This window comes from Oncorhynchus mykiss, chromosome 4 (genome assembly GCF_057628025.1).
Source record: "Oncorhynchus mykiss isolate SJ-2025 chromosome 4, ASM5762802v1, whole genome shotgun sequence".
Taxonomy (NCBI): Eukaryota; Metazoa; Chordata; class Actinopteri; order Salmoniformes; family Salmonidae; genus Oncorhynchus; species Oncorhynchus mykiss.
Genome location: NC_143025.1, coordinates 22,111,181 through 22,131,212, shown reverse-complemented (window position 1 = coordinate 22,131,212; position 20,032 = coordinate 22,111,181). Strand labels below are relative to the sequence as shown.

General features: G+C 41.8%; 1 long non-coding RNA gene across 1 annotated transcript; it reads left to right on the top strand.

Annotated features, from left to right (window-relative positions):
* Window positions 1-5,268: 5,268 nt before the first annotated feature.
* Window positions 5,269-14,000, top strand: LOC118945755 (uncharacterized). The gene is made up of 2 exons (XR_005040848.2): window positions 5,269-5,810; window positions 13,229-14,000. It is a non-coding gene; the product is annotated as an uncharacterized LOC118945755 (long non-coding RNA).
* The last annotated feature ends 6,032 nt before the right edge of the window (window positions 14,001-20,032 follow it).

Here is a 20,032-nt window from a genome sequence, read left to right as displayed (position 1 = left end):
CCTTTTTCCACATGTTGTTACATTACAGCCTTATTCTTAAATGGATTAAATAATCCCCCCCCCCCTCATCAATCTATACACAATGCCCCATAATGACAAACGAAAAAAGAAAAAAAAAATTGCACATTTATTAGAAGAAAAAACAGAAATACCTTATTTTCATAAGTATTCAGACCCTTTCATATGAGACTCAAAATTGAGCTCAGGTGCATCCTGTCTCCATTGATCATCCTTGAGATGTTTTCTACAATTTTATTGGAGTCCACCTGTGGTAAATTCAATTGATTGGACATGATTTGGAAAGGCACACACCTGTCCCACAGTTGACAGTGCATGTCAGAGCAAAAACCAAGCCATGAGGTTGAAGAAATTGTCCGTAGAAATGAGATAGGATTGTGTCAAGGCACAGATCTGGGGAAGGGTACAAAAACAATTTCCCAAAAACACGGTGACCTCCATCATTCTAAATGGGAGAAGTTTGGAACAGCCAAGACTTCCTAGAGCTGGCCGCAGGGCCAAACTGAGCAATCGGGGGAGGAAGGCCTTGGTCATAAGGTGACCAAGAACCCGATAGTCACTCTGACAGAGCTCCAGAGTTCTTCTGTGGAGATGGAAGAACCTTCCAGAAGGACAACCATCTCTGCAGCACTCCACCAATCAGGCCTTTTTGGTAGAGTGGCCAGAAGGAAGCCACTCCCCAGTAAAAGGCACATGACAGCCCACTTGGAGTTTGCCAAAGGGCACCTAAAGGACTCTCAGACCATGAGAAACAAGATTCTCTGGTCTGATGAAACCAAGATTGAACTCTTTGGCCTGAATGCCAAGCGTCACGTCTGGAGGAAACCTGGCACCATCCCTACATTGAAGCATGGTGGTGGCAGCGTCATGCTGTGGGGATGCTTTTAGCGGCAGGGAGACTAGTCAGGATCAAGGGAAAGATGAATGTAGCAAAGTACAGAGAGATCCTTGATGAAAACCTGCTCCAGAGTGCTCAGGACCTCAGACTGGGGTGAAGGTTCACCTTCTAACAGGACAATGACCCTAAGCACACAGCCAAGACAATGCAGGAGGGGCTTCGGGACAAGTCTGTGAATGTCCTTGGGTGGCTCAGCCAGAGCCCGGACTTGAATCCAATCAAACATCTCTGGAGAGACCTGAAAATAGCTGTGTAGCAACTCTCCCCATCCAACCTGACAGAGCTTGAGATGATCTGCAGAGAAGAATGGTAGAAACTCCCCAAATACAGGTGTGCGTTTCAAGCTTGTAGCATTATACCCAAGAAGACTCAGGGCTGTAATCGCAGCCAAAGGTGCTTTAACAAAGTACAAAGTAAAGGCTGAATACTAATGTGATTATTTTATTTATTTTTTATACATTTTTTTTGCATTGTCTTTATGGGGCATTTGTGTGTAGATTGACGAGGGGAAAAAAACATTAAACCCATTTTAGAATAAGGCTGTAATGTAACAAAATGTGGTCTTAATACTTTCTGAATGCACTGTAGATCTAAAAGATCATTGGAATGTAGACAGAAGACTGTAACGACTACTTTCACAGTGCTGGAAAATGTAGACTTCCTTCTCATAATCTAAAACTGAAATTCTTCAACTATCACTGTGTTTTTGACAACCCTAATTGTTGTGATGAAAAATACAAGTGATCATAAACGAGGCAATGGCATCAGTCCAACCACAGTGGCTCAGAGCATGACATTGGGTCCGACACTTCAGTTAGCATCTACCCAGTAGAAAACAGAAGGTCTCCATAAACCACTGTCTAAACTAACCACATGCTTACTCCGACTTTAAGAGCAAGGATGACCATAGAAAAAGCGCAAACCTCAGACGAGGATGACATTTCACCAACCTTCTTGGGGACAATTGGCTGAAACAGACTCATATTGTTTTCAAATTATATTTCAGGCTTGAAAAGTAGCAAAAGCTGTAATTATTCAAACATATTCAAAACCACAACAACTAAACCATAGTGGTACTCTGCAATTAAACCAGTCATTCGGAATATTGTCATAATGTAATATCTAACTTCTAATGGGGAAAGGCTGGTGAAAGCTCTTTCAGGGTAACAAAGTGAAAACAACTCATGTACATGATGTTTTAAGTGTCTATCCTGGAGTAATAATACTGTAGTAAATGTTCCATGACTTTTTGAATTCTAGCTTCAGCAGGTCTGATCTGGACTTCTGCTGGCTGAGTTGGCATCAGAACTCGTGCACATTCTTTGGCCATCCACAATGAATCATGACCTATCCTTACTCTGACAATAATGACATGCTCTGCAACAGTAACCTTTTCCCTCCTCTAATTCTCTCTTTTCTCCCAACTTCTCAGAGTTTCATCAGGACCGTGTGGTGATATTGTGGCAACCCTCTCCCCATACCATGAAGAGATTTTTCCCCAACCAGAAAAACATTAATAGTTTTAAAGGGTAGGATAAAAATTTAGAAATTGTTGTGCCCACAAAAAAAGGCATCAGGTCATTCCCAAGACTCACAATTGTAACCCCACTCAACCAGGCACTCAACAAACAACATCCATAACTCACTAGAAAAGAAAACACCTCCCACAGTGCTTAGACATCAATATACCCCTCAGTAGTCTTCAACTGTAAATAAAAGACAAAACAAGTATCTAAACATAGACCTACTGTATGCTTAGTAGTAGGCTAACCCATTACTAGTGCTAACTACCTTTAGCTCCTATTGATGAAGGTACACTACATGGCCGAAGGTATGTGGACACCCGCTCATCAAACATCTCAATGCAAAATCCTGGGCATTAATATGGAGTTGGTCCCTCCTTTGATTCCATAACAGCCTCCACTCTTCTGGGAAGGCTATCCACTAGATGTTGCAACATTGCTGTGGGGACTTGCTTCCATTCAGCCACAAGAGCATTAGTGAGGTTGGGCACTGATGTTGGCGATTAGGCCTGGCTCGCAGTCGGCGTTCCAATTCATCCCAAAGGTGTTCGATGGCGTTGCGGTCAGGGCTCTGTGTAGACCAGTCAAGTTCTTCCCACCGATCTTGACAAATTATTTCTGTATGGAACTTGCTTTGTGCACGGGGGCAATGTAATGCTGAAACAGGAAAGGTACTTTCTCAAACTGTTGCCAGAAAGTTGGAAGCACAGAATTGAATGTAATTGTATGCTGTAGTTTTAAGATTTCCCCCTTCACTGGAACTAAGGGGCCTAGCCTGTACCTTGAAAAACAGCCCTATACCATTATTCCTCCTCCACCAAACTTTACCGTTGGCACTATGCATTGGGGCAGGTAGCATTCTCCTGGCATCCACCAAACCCAGATTCGTCCGTTGAACTGCCAGATGAAGTGTGATTCATCACTCCAGAGAACGCGTTTCCACTGCTCCAGAGTCCAATGGCAGCGAGCTTTACACCACTCCAGCCGACGCTTGGTATTGCACATGGTGATCTTAGGCTTGTGTGCGGCTGCTCAGCCATGGAAACCCATTTCATGAAGCTCTCGACTAACAGTTATTGTGCTGACGTTGCTTCCGGAGGCAGATTGGAACTCGGTAGTAAGTGTTGCAACCGAGGACAGATTATTTTTACACACTACATGCTTCAGCACACGGAGGTCCAGTTCTGTGAGCTTGTGTGGCCTTCCACTTTGCAGCTGAGTCGTTGCTGCTCCTAGACGTTTCCACTTCACAATAACAGCACTTACAGTTGACCGGGGCATCTCTAGCAGGGCAGAAATTTGACAAACTGACTTGTTGAAAAGGTGGCATCCTATGACAGTGCCACGTTGAAAGTCACTGAGCTCTTCAGTAAGGCCATTCTACTGCCAATGTTTGTCTATGGAGATTGCATGGCTGTGTGCGTGATTTTATACACTTGTCAGCAACGGGTGTGGCTGCCAAATCCACTAATTTGAAGGGTTGTCCACATATTTTTGTATATACAGTGACATAGGGAATATTCAGATCCTTTAACTTGTTTCACATTTTGTTAGATTAAAGCCTTATTCTAAAACGTATTAAATCATTTTTTTCCCCTCAATCTACACACAAAACCCCATAACGACAAAGCAGAAACTCTTTTTTAGAACTGTTGGCAAATGTATATATATTTAAAAAAACACTAACTAGCTGTAGCTCAATGACTTGAAGCATTGGCTTGAGAAACTACCCCTAACTTCCTTCATATGGACACAGAGACATAAAAATGGTACCCACAAGTTAATCTGACTCTGTATATAAAGGACTCCATTGCCATTGTATCTCTTATGGTATGTTTCATTTAAAGGTGTAAAATGCAGAAATCGCTCTGCCATTTCTTGGTTGCAAAAATTCTAATATTACCCTTAATTTCAGTTTGTGACAAAACAAGAAATGTATAGTGTAGAGAATCATTGTACCATCTAAACCGCTGTGAAATATATTTTCCATAACCAAAAATATTGTATTGTGTACAAAACCGCAAACTCTAAACTAAAGAAGGGGAAGCATAGAAATAACTCACATAGAAAAGATCTACCACTTCTTAGACTTGCTTTCTATGAGAATGAGATGTATAACTCAAATTTCTATGTGAATTTGGTCAGATCACTCAAAAAGTGACATTTTGCAGCATTAATTTATATTCAAAATGTTAGCCATGTTCTAGTGGAAGGCTGCCAAATAGCCTACTTTATCTTCATGGCTAACTCACCTGTGTATGCCTACCATCAACTTTCAAGTTGGAGAGAATTTTGCGATGCTAGAGATTCAATTGAATGAGCATGTGCGAGCGCTCAGTCTGCCTGTTTCGGCCATGCAATGCATTTGAGCTTACAATCGCCCACATTTTTACTGCAGCACCTGATCCGAGCGCCTTTTTGCACTCACCACTAATGAGTTATCACCTAAAAATCGAACCAACTTCCCCAACGTCTTCCTGTTTCCATGTGCAATATAAAAAATATATTATCTAAAAATAAATATCTACTTCATCCACAGTAGTCTGTGGTTTAACTTTAAGCTGTATGTCCATTGTCCAATGCTTTGTTAATCATTGGAGAACAAATGAGTCTCAAAGTTAGTCAACTCAAAGCAGCAGAGGAACCACACAGGAATAGGTCAGTATGTCACAGATCCAAGAGCAGAAGCATCTGTCATGACTTGCCACAGTTATGTTGGGACACAAGAAATTATGTGAATGTCAAGTTACTGTTTTTAAATCATGAAATATCTTCAGGCACAGAGATGTTGGCTATAATTACATATGTTTGAGAGAATTTGATAGCCACGAGGAGCCACAGAGCACAAAAGGGACATAGTATTGACATTGGAACACTGAACACCAGTAGTTCTTATGATCAAGAATAGATAGGTCGGCCTAATTCATTTTCAAACATGCAACTATCCTAAAATCAAGCCTCCTTACATAATAGCTGGCCGAGCACTTAGTAACAGTGTGACACATTGGGGGAATGTATGCTTTTTGCATACATCAGTTAACACTGAACAACATCCCCCCCAAAATGATGGACTCCCTCTAACTCCATTGGAGGTATGTATCTGTGTGTTTGGCACGCTAATTAGATGGTTTGTAGGAGTTGGTTTATGGTCCACCTGACACATTAATGAGAAAGAGCTCATATTTAATGGGATTTATCCACTGATTAAATATTCATCCTGAAGGAAGCATGATAGCTGTAGTTGACAAGTAGGCCTACAGTTGACAAGTAAATGACTGTGTGATATGTGTCTTCTCGGTAGGAGGTGGTTTATTTTCCAAGAAACAACTGAAAAAAACACTAACTGAGGAAGCAACTGGTGGTGTAGAATGGTGAGTAGATTATCATAATACATAACATTGAAATGAGACAATGAAAACGTTACCTAAAAAATGAGTTTGTCGTATGGACTGATGACAAAGAAAAGGAAGGGTGTCAGTCCTGGACAAGCATTATGATAATGGTATGCTTTCTGTACAACACTGTTCCAAATCTATAGCCCCTTAGAGGACCACAGCGTACCACTGCTCCCGCCCCCCACCTCCCACCAATTGCCAGCACAGACTCCAATTACTGGTTCAACTAACAAGCAGTGATGACGCCCACTCTCCAAATTACCAAGACCGCATTTCTAAACAGTGCTTTGGGGAATCAGTTAGACGGCTGTAGGCTGAGCAACAAGCCCATCTCACAGAGAATAATGAAAGGACCTTTTCTCTATTTGTTTCTCTTGATTATATTTCATAACAACCTTTCATATTGGACTGAACTGACTGTACTCCCCAAATGGTTACAATGTGTGACTCACAACATTGAATTCAACTTTACAACAACATAAATCCAACTTGCAATGTGGTTCATTGCGATTTCTACCCAGGGAACCCACCTGTGGAAAATCGTACGTACAGTTGAAGTCAGAAGTTTACATACACCTTAGCCAAATACATTTAAACTCAGTTTTTCACAATTCCTGATATTTAATCCAAGTAAAAATTCCCTGTCTTGGGTCAGTTAGGATCACCACTTTATTTTAAGAATGTGAAATGTCAGAATAATTATTTCAGATTTTTTTCTTTCATCACATTCCAAGTGGGTCGGAAGTTTACATACGCTAAATTGACTGTGCCTTTAAACAGCTGTGAAATAATCTGTCTGTAAACAATTGTTTGAAAAATGATTTGTGTCATGCACAAAGTAGATGTCCTAACCGACTTGCCAAAACTAGTTAACAAGAAATTTGTGGAGTGTTTGAAAAATGAGTTTTAATGACTCCAAAGTCATGACTCCTAAGTTTCTGTAAACTTCCGACTTCAACTGTAACTGTACTGACGATGAATTGTCTCATGTCCCTCAGTGAAGATGTGAGTGAGATGTAAATGTTGACTCCTCTGAGGTAACTAAAGATTTAGATACAGTGCATTGGGAAAGTATTTAGACCCCTTGACTTTTCCACATTTTCTTACATTACAGCCTTATATAAAACTGAAATATCTTATTTACAGAAGTATTCAGGCCCTTTGCTATGAGACTTGAAATGGAGCTCAGGTACATCCTGTTTCCATTGATCACCTTTGAGATGTTTCTACAACTTGACTGGAGTCCACCTGTGGTAAATTCAATTGATTGGACATGATTTGGAAAGGCACACACACCTGTCTATAGAAGGTCCCACAGTTGACAGTGCATGTCAGAGAAAAAAACCAAGCCATGAGGTTGAAGGAATTGTCCGTAGAGATCCGAGACAGGATTGTGTTGAGGCACAGATGGAGAAGGGTACAAAAACATTTCTGCAGCATTGAAGATTCCCAAGAACACAGTGGCCTGCATCATTCTTAAATGGAGAAGTTTGGAACCACCAAGACTCTTCCTAGAGCTGGCCGCCCGGCCAAATGAGCAATCGGGGGATAATTGTTTTTATTTTTTATGATTTAACCTTTATTTAACTAGGCAAGTCAGTTAAGAACAAATTCTTCAGAGATCTTCATCTGAAGGCCTGGTACAAGCAAAACATCTCTCCAACTACAGACACCAGTGTCTCTGGTCAGGCAGTTTCTGTGCCCTCAAAAACACATTTTATGCCGAAGTTCACCTTTTGTCCCATCGTCCAGAATACCACGCTAAATACATTTGTCAAGCAGGTAAATGTTGATGTGGAGAATCTGTTTAAGGGTAAAATTGACTCTAACCAAACACAACATAGTCTAAGATAGAGAGGGATGTAATTCAATCATTGTCCACAAATGGACAATTGTGGTTAAAAAAAATAAATCAGACAAAAGGTGGTGGTGGACTCACTACAGTAGTGTGGAGTAAACACATATGTGACAGAAGCCTACCGTCAATAAGATTTCCACCAATCTCTTACCTTCAACCCTACAGAGGACCTAAAAACTGCATTGAAAGGGATCCTCACAGAAGCTAAGGAGAATGGCTACATTTCAGACATTGAGTTCAAATGTCTTTTCAATGGCAGTCTGAGTCTGATTTCTTTTTATCTTCTTCCAAAGTCCACAAGAATCTTGAAACCCCCCAGGCAGACCAGTCATTAGTGGTAAGACCAGTCATTAGTGGTAAGACCAGTCATTAGCAGACAGACCAGTCATTAGCGGTAAGACCAGTCATTAGCAGACAGACCAGTCATTAGCAGACAGACCAGTCATTAGCGGTAAGACCAGTCATTAGCAGACAGACCAGTCATTAGCAGACAGACCAGTCATTAGCAGACAGACCAGTCATTAGCAGACAGAACAGTCATTAGCGGTAAGACCAGTCATTAGCAGACAGACCAGTCATTAGCAGACAGACCAGTCATTAGTGGTAAGACCAGTCATTAGCAGACAGACCAGTCATTAGTGGTAAGACCAGTCATTAGTGGTAAGACCAGTCATTAGCAGACAGACCAGTCATTAGCGGTAAGACCAGTCATTAGCAGACAGACCAGTCATTAGCAGACAGACCAGTCATTAGCAGACAGACCAGTCATTAGGGGCGGCAGGGTAGCCTAGTGGTTAGAGCATTGGACTAGTAACCGGAAGGTTGCGAGTTCAAACCCCCGAGCTGACAAGGTACAAATCTGTCGTTCTGCCCCTGAACAGGCAGTTAACCCACTGTTCCTAGGCCGTCATTGAAAATAAGAATTTGTTCTTAACTGACTTGCCTAGTTAAATAAAGGTAAAAAAAAAAAAAAATCAGCAGACAGACCAGTCATTAGCAGACAGACTAGTCATTAGCAGACAGACCGGTCATTAGCAGACAGACCAGTCATTAGCAGACAGACTAGTCATTAGCAGACAGACCGGTCATTAGCAGACAGACCAGTCATTAGCAGACAGACTAGTCATTAGCAGACAGACCAGTCATTAGCAGACAGACCAGTCATTAGCAGACAGACCAGTCATTAGCAGACAGACTAGTCATTAGCAGACAGACTAGTCATTAGCAGACAGACCGGTCATTAGCAGACAGACTAGTCATTAGCAGACAGACCAGTCATTAGCAGACAGACCAGTCATTAGTGGTAAGACCAGTCATTAGCAGACAGACCAGTCATTAGTGGTAAGACCAGTCATTAGCAGTAAGACCAGTCATTAGCGGTAAGACCAGTCATTAGTGGTAAGACCAGTCATTAGTGGTAAGACCAGTCATTAGCAGGCAGACCAGTCATTAGCAGACAGACCAGTCATTAGCAGACAGACCAGTCATTAGCAGACAGACCAGTCATTAGCAGACAGACCAGTCATTAGCAGAAAGACCAGTCATTAGCAGGCAGACCAGTCATTAGTGGTAAGACCAGTCATTAGTGGTAAGACCAGTCATTAGTGGTAAGACCAGTCATTAGTGGTAAGACCAGTCATTAGTGGTAATGAAGGTCGGACAGAACCCATCTCTAAGTACATTGATTACTTTATTAAGCCTTTTCTGACGTCACTCCCAGCCCATCTTCAAGATACTACAGATGTGTTTAACAAAATTAAGGAATTGAACAATATAGGTACAGCTTCCTTTTTAGTCACCATGGATGTGGAGTCTCTATACACCACCACTGAGCATGAACAAGGTTTGGCAGCTATGGACCATTTCTTGAGTAACCGGCCTGAGACTGAGATGCCTCCTACAGAATTCATCGTCTCACTGACTGAATGGATTCTTAATCATAACATCTTTAAACAGGTCAAAGGATGTGCCATGGGAGCTACAGCCCTTCCTACCCTGGTTTGTACTTGGGTAAATGGGAAAATGACTTCATTTTGGATCCTTCTAATAACCATTTCTTTGACCGGATTATATGGTGGGGATTCTATATTGATGATGTTTGCCTGTTTTGGTCCGGCTCAGAAGATGAACTTATTTCCTTCCACCAATACCTTAACAGCATTAACCCTAACATCAAACCAACTATGGAGTACAGCAAGGATAACAATCATTTTTTGGACTTTGACATCAGTAAAAATTACAAATGTTGTTTGCACACATCAATCTTTAGAAAGCCTACAGATAGGAATACCATTCTGAGGGCAGACAGCTTTCACCCCCAAAAGGCTAAAAGAGAATATTCCATATGGCCAATTCCAAAGAGTCCGCAGAATTTGGATCAGGAAACAGTCTACAGTGTCAAATCTGCTGAATTGCAGAATCACTTCTTGAAATCGGGGATACAGCGCTCAGGTCCTGAAAGATGCAGGTATAAGGGCCAGACAACATGACAGAGAGAACTTGTAGCGAAGAGGAGTGCCTCGTGATACATCAGAGTGTATTTTGTTACGAAATACAGTACTGAAGCAGAGAACATTAAAATAATATTTTTAAATAATTGGGGAATCATCCAAAGCAATATGCTACTACGCCAAGTCTTCCCAGAACCACCAGTCAGTCATAAGCTTTACGAGATGTCCTACCCTAAATGACAAATTAGTCCTCAGTTATCTTCCTGGTGACTCAAAAAAACGTGGCTAGATGACAAACCCAGGGGTTCTTCTAAATCAGGGGTGTCAAAGTCAAATGGACGGAGGGCCAAATAAAAAAATCAGCTACAAGACGAGGGCCGGACTGTTCGAATGTTCATTGAAAAATTTTTAAATGACGCATATAGTCTAGTGAACCTAATTGAACCTACTGAAAACCTAACAAATATATTACAATATGATCAGATAAATAAAGCAATATTTTCTTATGGCTCTGTCAGTAATCTTTAATTTTCAACAGACACAAAAGACAAATTTCCTTTATATAAATATCCCCATAACATGAACATTAAATGAAAGAAACCGGTATTCAAGGCACCATCAGTAGACTATATTTTCTATTTTAGCAAAAGTGGGCTAAATTTACTTCAAAGAAAAAACAATAATAGCAATTTTCTATCATCCACTCAACTGAAATATTTTTAAAATATAATTGGATTGAAATACAAAAAAATAAAGTGCAAAAATCTATTAATCAAAAACAACACTTTGTTTAAGGAGAAGTAACATGCAGTGAAAACAAATATTAAATTTTAACTTTTAAACTTGAACTGAGTAAAAACTCTAAATATGTGATTGCACAGTAATGTTCACTTGTTTGAGGTTGAGGGTGATACTTGGTGGTGTCCCATCTTTTCCACAAGTTCATCAATGTTCGGGGTAAGGCTCTGAGCTGAAGAAATCCTCAGAATTGAGTGGAGGTGTTCAGCAGTAAGTCGACTTCTGTGTGATGTTTTGTTCAGGTTCATCAAAGAAAACAGTTGTTCACACAGGTATGTGCTGCCAAACATAGACAACGTTTGAGCAGCCTGGATGCGCAGCTGGGGCATTGTGCCGGGGAGGAAACGGGCAAACTCCGCAGCACCCACTGCCGCATATTTTTCCCTCAGTGCATCATTGCATTGGAGGTCAATCAACTCCATTTGGAGGTTTGGTGGTGAGCTTTCCACGTCAACAGCAAATGGGTTACCGAGCAGTTCCAACCTGCTTTTTTGTGCTTCAAAGTCAGCAAATCGGCGTCGAAAGTCAGTGGTAAGCATACCTATTTTATCAGCCAACTGTGTGCTCGGGAACGCACTGGTAGAGAGCTTCTCTTTCATGGTCTGGCAGCTGGGAAAGTGGCTCAAATTTTCTTTCCGCATCTGCGTCTCCCACAGAGTCAGTTTGGTTTTAAATGCCTTCACTGTACTGTACATATCAGAGATGACACGATCCCGACCCTGCAGCTGCAAGTTTATTGCATTCAGATGACTCGTAATGTCACACAGAAAAGCCATTTCACACAGAAACATTTCGTCTCGGAGTTGTGTTGTGTCTTTCCCTTTGCTGTCCAAGAATAGACAAATCTCCTCACGAAGCTCGAAACATCTTTGAAGCACCTTTCCCTGGCTTAGCCATCGCACCTCTGTGTGATAAGGCAAATCACCATGCTCCGTTTCTAACTCCGTCAGAAACGCCTTGAACTGGCGGTGATTCAAACCTTTGGCTCTGATAAAGTTAACTGTGCGCGTGATGATGCTCATTACATGCTCCATTTTCAAGGCTTTACCGCACAACGCTTCCTGGTGTATGATACAATGATAAGCTGTCAGCTCACCTGTCGCGTTTTCCTCTTGCATCTTTTCCCGTATCTTCGCCACCAGTCCGCTCCTGTGTCCACACATCGCAGGTGCTCCGTCGGTTGTCAAACCCACGAGTTTTTCCCAAGGCAGCTCCATCTCATTTACACATCTTGACACCTCTTCATACAAATCATGCCCCGTAGTTGTGCCATGCATAGGACGTAAAGCCAAAAACTCCTCTGTCACGCTTAGGCTGGAGTCCACTCCGCGGATGAAAATTGACAACTGGGCAATGTCAGAAATGTCGGTGCTCTCATCCACAGCCAAGGAATATGCAATAAAATCTTTTCCCTTTTTCACAAGCTGCTCTTTTAGATTGATGGACAACTGGTCTACTCTCTCGGCAATGGTGTTTCTGCTCAGACTCACATTTAAAAAGAGTTGCCTTTTTTCTGGGCAAACTTCGTCACAAACTTTAATCATGCAGTTTTTGATGAAATCCCCCTCCGTAAATGGCCGGGCTGATTTAGCGATCTCTTCTGCCAAAATAAAACTGGCCTCGACAGCAGCCTGGCCTTGTGATTTGGCTTTTTTGAACAGAGCCTGTCGAGATTTGAGGCCTCGTTTTAATTCCTCTGCCTTTTGTAGCCTTTGTTCCATGTCCATATTCTTGTTTTTGTCCGCGTGTTTCGTTTCATAATGTCGTCTCAGATTATACTCTTTCAGTACCGCCACACTTTCTCCACACAGAAGACACACAGGTTTTCCAGCTACCTTCGTGAACATATACTCCGACTCCCACCTTGTTTGAAACCCCCGGTTCTCAGTATCCACCTTCCGTTTTGCCATTTTTGATGGGTATCTGAAAGTTAATTTTACTGTGATGCTGACGACTGCTGTGCCAATAAATATTGAAATGAAGCAGCCTACTGCTCGGTGCGTCACCTTTGCATTGTGGGAAATGTAGTATTGGTGCGTGTAAAAGATCTGCGGGCTGCCGGCTTGCTGCGGGCCGGTTCTAATAATAAATCAAGATCATCCCAGGGGCCGTAAAAAACCTTCTTGCGGGCCGGATGTGGCCCGCGGGCCTTGACTCTGACATATGTGTTCTAAATGCAACCATTGCAGTAATATTGCACAGAAGAAGTATTTTGTTGACACAGCTTCTAAAATGGAGTATTACGTCAAGCATTTCATTAACTGTAAAACCACTCATGTCATCTATAGATTGGAATGACCACAGTGCAACGTGTTCTACATTGGACAGACAAAGAGACGCCTTCAAGACCACTTAGCGGAACACAAGTACGCCAGTACGTAGGCAATGAAGACTACCCCATGGCAAGGCACTACAAGTCCCTACACCATGGCAAGACACTACAAGTCCCTACACCATGGCAACCCTGCCTCCCTACAAGCTATGGGTATTGATCATGTTCTGGCCTCAATTAGAAAAGGGGACCGTCTTTAACAGCTGAACCAAAGGGAACGTTTTTGGATTTACAAACTACAGGCCACTAAGTACCCTGGTTTAAATGAAGATATGAATTTCTCACCTTTCCTGTAGGGTCGTGATAGGTCCATTTACTGTCATCTAGTGGACATTTTGCTCTATTGCCCTCAGCTATGTTTAAACTGTTATTGTCCATGTTCGCTGTGTTCTAGTGTACTATGAAATAGATTGCTTTCCTATTCTTGGCACTTTGCCCAGTCATATTTAAGGTTAGAACTACCTTTCTAGGCATTCTGATGCTTCTAGCTTGGAGTTGAATCTACAGTATTTCACTTTTTAATGTGTATAGTATTGCTTACTAGGTGTGTCCAATCCTTTTTGTAACCACTCCCTCTTCAATTAGTGCTGATTGGAAAAAGTTGTTCAAAAGAGGAGAGGAGTACAAAGAAATTATAATACAAAGGCCATGCAGCCGAAACTCAACAGATTTTTTAAACTTTGTTTCCACTGAACATGCTATACAAATAAAGGAATTTTAATTAATTATATGAAGAGTCCCCTGGTCCTCCTTTCTTTTTGATAACCAATTTACCCCTTTTACCAAAGAGCACATTCTGTCTACCAGAGATGTGGACTCGAGTCCATTGACTTGGACTCGAGTCACAAATATGATGACTTGCAACTCGACTTTGACTTTAACACCAATGACTAATGACTTGAATTGGACTTGAGCCTTATGACTCGACCTGACTTGATACCCTCCCCAAGCCCAAATATTAAAAATGATGCTATCAAAAAAGTGCGCAGCTCATCAACTCTTCATTTAACGGATTACAGTTTGAATCGGACAGCAGCCAATCAAATTGTGCCAGCTGAGAAAAGGTTGTGCGTGGCAGTGCAGAGGAACGTCGGCGGGTGAATTCAGATGGAGCCCTTGGAAAGATGATACTCAAAATTATTATTTTCGGATATAAAGAAAACGCTGTATCAACAAAAAACAGATTGCAACTTGAAAAACATGCAGAAAGAAAATTACTGACGGAGGCGCAACAATTTCCAACTCTGTTCGACATTTGAAGCTGCACAAAGAAAGCTATGTTGTGGCTAATATAGCCGGCAGCTATATATTTTATTACTTTACTAGTGTATCATGTAGGCAAACGTAACGTTAAATCAATGAGCCTCCACACAGTCAGTCAGTGCGCGAACGTGATCATTGCATCCAAGATTGAGTTACAACTGGCTAGGCAGTTGGTAGCCTAAATCCTGCCTGATGTTACTGCTGTTCCTAAAACTATTGACATACGTTAGCCTACGGTAACCACACAGAGTGTGTGTGTAAGGTTGGGCGATCGTGTACAAGCCTACATCACCCGATTGCTCCCCCATAGTCTTTCTCATGGCTACCCATGTATTTCCATGGAAATGTCATGTTTATTTGGAAAGTAATAAATACAGTGCCTTGCGAAAGTATTCGGCCCCCTTGAACTTTGCGACCTTTTGCCACATTTCAGGCTTCAAACATAAAGATATAACACTGTATTTTTTTGTGAAGAATCAACAACAAGTGGGACACAATCATGAAGTGGAACGACATTTATTGGATTTTTCAAACTTTTTTAACAAGTCAAAAACTGAAAAATTATTCAGCCCCCTTAAGTTAATACTTTGTAGCGCCACCTTTTGCTGCGATTACAGCTGTAAGTCGCTTGGGGTATGTCTCTATCAGTTTTGCACATCGAGAGACTGAATTTTTTTCCCATTCCTCCTTGCAAAACAGCTCGAGCTCAGTGAGGTTGGATGGAGAGCATTTGTGAACAGCAGTTTTCAGTTCTTTCCACAGATTCTCGATTGGATTCAGGTCTGGACTTTGACTTGGCCATTCTAACACCTGGATATGTTTATTTTTGAACCATTCCATTGTAGATTTTGCTTTATGTTTTGGATCATTGTCTTGTTGGAAGACAAATCTCCGTCCCAGTCTCAGGTCTTTTGCAGACTCCATCAGGTTTTCTTCCAGAATGGTCCTGTATTTGGCTCCATCCATCTTCCCATCAATTTTAACCATCTTCCCTGTCCCTGCTGGAGAAAAGCAGGCCCAAACCATGATGCTGCCACCACCATGTTTGACAGTCGGGATGGTGTGTTCAGTGTGATGAGCTGTGTTGCTTTTACGCCAAACATAACGTTTTGCATTGTTGCCAAAAAGTTCAATTTTGGTTTCATCTTACCAGAGCACCTTCTTCCACATGTTTGGTGTGTCTCGTGGCAAACTTTAAACGACACTTTTTATGGATATCTTTAAGAAATGGCTTTCTTCTTGCCACTCTTCCATAAAGGCCAGATTTGTGCAATATACGACTGATTGTTGTCCTATGGACAGAGTCTCCCACCTCAGCTGTAGATCTCTGCAGTTCATCCAGAGTGATCATGGGCCTCTTGGCTGCATCTCTGATCAGTCTTCTCCTTGTATGAGCTGAAAGTTTAGAGGGACGGCCAGGTCTTGGTAGATTTGCAGTGGTCTGATACTCCTTCCATTTCAATATTATCGCTTGCACAGTGCTCCTTGGGATGTTTAAAGCTTGGGAAATCTTTTTGTATCCAAATCCGGCTTTAAACTTCTTCACAACAGTATCTCGGACCTGCCTGGTGTGTTCCTTGTTCTTCATGATGCTCTCTGCGCTTTTGACGGACCTCTGAGACTATCACAGTGCAGGTGCATTTATACGGAGACTTGATTACACACAGGTAGATTGTATTTATCATCATTAGTCATTTAGGTCAACATTGGATCATTCAGAGATCCTCACTGAACTTCTGGAGAGAGTTTGCTGCACTGAAAGTAAAGGGGCTGAATAATTTTGCACGCCCAATTTTTCAGTTTTTGATTTGTTAAAAAAGTTTGAAATATCCAATAAATGTCATTCCACTTCATGATTGTGTCCCACTTGTTGTTGATTCTTCACAAAAAAATACAGTTTTATATCTTTATGTTTGAAGCCTGAAATGTGGCAAAAGGTCGCAAAGTTCAAGGGGGCTGAATACTTTCGCAAGGCACTGTATATGGATATTTTTAAAAGCATTCATGATTACTCTTGTTAAAATATGAAATGGTATTACATTTGGTGAAGAGCACATTATGAATTGTTTAGGACTCGAAACTCAAAGTTTAGGACAACCATTTATGCCGCACTCCACCAATCAGGCCTTTATGGTAGAGTGGCCAGAAGGAAGCCACTCCTCAGTAAAAAGCCCATAACAGCCAGCTTGGAGTTTGCTAAAAGGCACCTAAAGGGCTCTCAGACCATGAGAAACAAGATTCTCTGTTCTGATGAAGCCAAGATTTAAATCTTTGGCCTGAATGCCAAGCGTCACGTCTGGAGGAAACCCGGCACCATCCCTGCGGTGAAGCATGGTGGTGGCAGCATCATGTGGTGGGGATCTTTTTCAGCGGCAGGGACTGGGAGACTAGTCAGGATCGAGGGAAAGTTGAACGGAGCTAAGTACAGAGAGATCCTTGATGAAAACCTGCTCCAGAGTGCTCAGACTGGGGTGAAGGTTCATCTTCCCAACAGGACAACGACCCTAAGCACACAGCTAAGATAACGCAGGAGTGGCTTCGGTACAAGTCTCTGAATGTCCTTGAGTGGCCCAGCCAGAGCCTGGACTTGAACATCTCTGGAGAGACCTGAAAATTGTTGTGCAGCGACGCTCCCCAACCAACCTGACAGACCTTGAGAGGATCTACAGAGAAGAATAGGAGAATCTCCCCAAAGGTGTGCTAAGCTTGTACCCACGAAGACTTGAGGCTGTAATCACTGCCAAAGGTTCTTCAAAAAAGTACTGAGTCAAGGGCCTGAATACTTACGTAAATGTGATATTTCCTGGGTGGTTTTATTATACATTTGCAAACAATTCTAAGAACGGGTTTTGTATGTCATTACGTGGTATTGTGTGTAGATTGATGAGGGAGAAAAAAACTTTAATACATTTTAGAATAAGGCTGTAACGTAACAAAATGTGGAAAAAGTCAAGGGGTCTGAATACTTTCCCGAATGCACTGTAGACAAGGGGGTGATAACGTGCAGATTTGTTACCTTTGCATCTCCAATGGGTATACTGTAGGTTTCCTGGTCTTTGTCATGTGAACAGGCACAATGTTTTCCCCACAGATGAGTCAGTGTAATGGTGAATCTCCGTACTTCAGTTGACTGCTGTGTAGTCTCATTCTCTAACTTCTGCCAGAAGGGTGCAATTGCATAATTTCTGCATCTGCAGGAAACCCTCTTTATACTTATATCGGTCAATTTTAAGATAGAACAACGTTGGATGCCAGCCGCCGATAAACCCAACAGAAGAAGGGGCGGGGGTGACAACGGTATCTAGCTTGCCGTATACGGGTAAACAATGCCCCCACCTGTTGGCACTGTTTTCGCGCAGTTCGGTTAATGACGGTGAGGGCAGGTGTTCGACAGGGCAGGTGTTCGCTCCAGCTAGCTAGCAAGTAGGACTCTGGGAGGTGGGGTCGAAAAAAACTCAGTCAATACTTTTAGGTCCCTTTCGACCGCATTCAAAAGAGTCACAAGCATAAGGGTGTCATGCGTGAGCGTGGAGAGTGAAAGGGGGGTGTTCCTGCAGGCTGCAGTTGCACACTATTGATCTGGACAGGAGCACTGGGGAAACCTATTGAGGAGAGAACAATTATAGGAAGGGGATAGAAAACTCAGATATTATATTCAACCAGTGTGCCCATGTTTGAGTGCTGTTGTGCGGAAGGCCCATATCAAACAGATGTAGTTCAGCATGTTGACACTAGAGGGAGGCGTGGCTTTATTTTATGGCAGAAAAAAAATTGTGCGGCAAAGACCAAATTTGCAAGTAGCAAATACAAAATAAAAGTCTAAATATTTCTGGAATTAGCAGCGCCAGTTTGTCGGAATGAAAAGCAAAGAATATTAGCTAAATGCCCTCAAGCTGCCGACTGGTTTTCACCCTTCACCTGTCAAAAATGCTTCGATCGCAAAAAAAACTTCACCTGTCTATAGAGCAGATCTCCCACTGTTTAAATGATATTCCAGTAAGACTGGAATAAAGAGCAGTAAATTACAACACCACCACCATACCCTCCAACAAAACCCAATAACCAAATACTGCAACCTCACAAATAACAGTCGCAATCCTCTGCTCAGACGTTGCATTTATCAACCAATTGTTGTGTGCCACGTCATCGACTGTTCTGTCAAGGCACCAGTTTTCATTAACATATGATGTGGTTCATTGATACTTAAAATAACTATCCAGGCGTTGTAAAGATCTGGCATGCGTCAGCAACTTCTAAACAGGGGAACACGGCCAACAATTTATTTGGACGCTTACGTTGGCGGATACTAATAGGCCAGATAAGGAGGGTGCAAAGGGAAATTGCTGCTGCTAAGGACACACCACCGGTCACAATCACCACGGTAGAACCACACATTGGTCCACACATTGGTCGCGTTCCCCTGCACTGACGTTGCATGCATCAACCAACGGTTGCGTGTTACGTCATCGACTGTTGCCGTCTGGTACCAGATTTCTTTTAAATACGATGCTCTTAGCTGATACTTAAAATACCTATCCAGGCGTTGTAAGACCTGGCATGCATCAGCAACGCCTGTGCATAGGATCGCGACCACTGTCTGAACAGCTGTCCTGTGAACGTATACAACAACACAGAGCAACACAGTTACTCATAAAGTCGCACCCTGGTTTTTATGGATCGCCGTGTGTCTTTGTGTGTCAAAAAAGATAGAAGTCAAATAAGCTTGTTGACCAATCATGACCTAAATATGACTGCACACCAGATAATAATTTAACACGTTCATTTTTTTTACGTAGTTATTACACAAATTACACTATCACTTTTATTTCATATGTTTCAGCGATCCACGGATACGTATGCTATGATGCTGGTAAAGTGGTGTGTCCCGCACCTGCAACTTCCGCACTTCAGCTCAGACACACTTCCCCAAGCTCTGGGAAAATGCTGGTCATTAAAAAAAAAAGCTAGCTAGCTGATTTAAACAATGTTCTAGAAAAACGAAAATCTGTTTCAGTAGCTATAGCTAGCTAGTTATTTAGTTAATTAAGTGTCATAATCTAAAATACCCCTAATTTATGACAGTTCTTATTTGATTAATGTTGGTCAGACCCACCTGTGAAACTAGACACAATAAGGATTAGATTAGTCACAATAGTGGAATTTACGGTTCGCCTCCAAAATAAAATTATCATTGACGGTGATGCAAATGAATACAAATAGTGCCACAATTGAACAGATCACACTAAACGACGTTTGAATGTTGTTATGTAAATTAATCAAGACATAATGTATTAATTTGGCAAAAATCTGTTAATCGCACTGTGGATGTATTAGACTTTAAAATTGCATTGGGGACATGCCTAGTTAAATAAAAGGTTAAATAAAATGAAATCACTGTACAGCCTTACCTATGGATTTTGGATCAATGACATGGGGTACCAGTTTACTCATTGACACCCACTGAACATTAGCGTTGTAGCTCTTATTGCGGGACTCT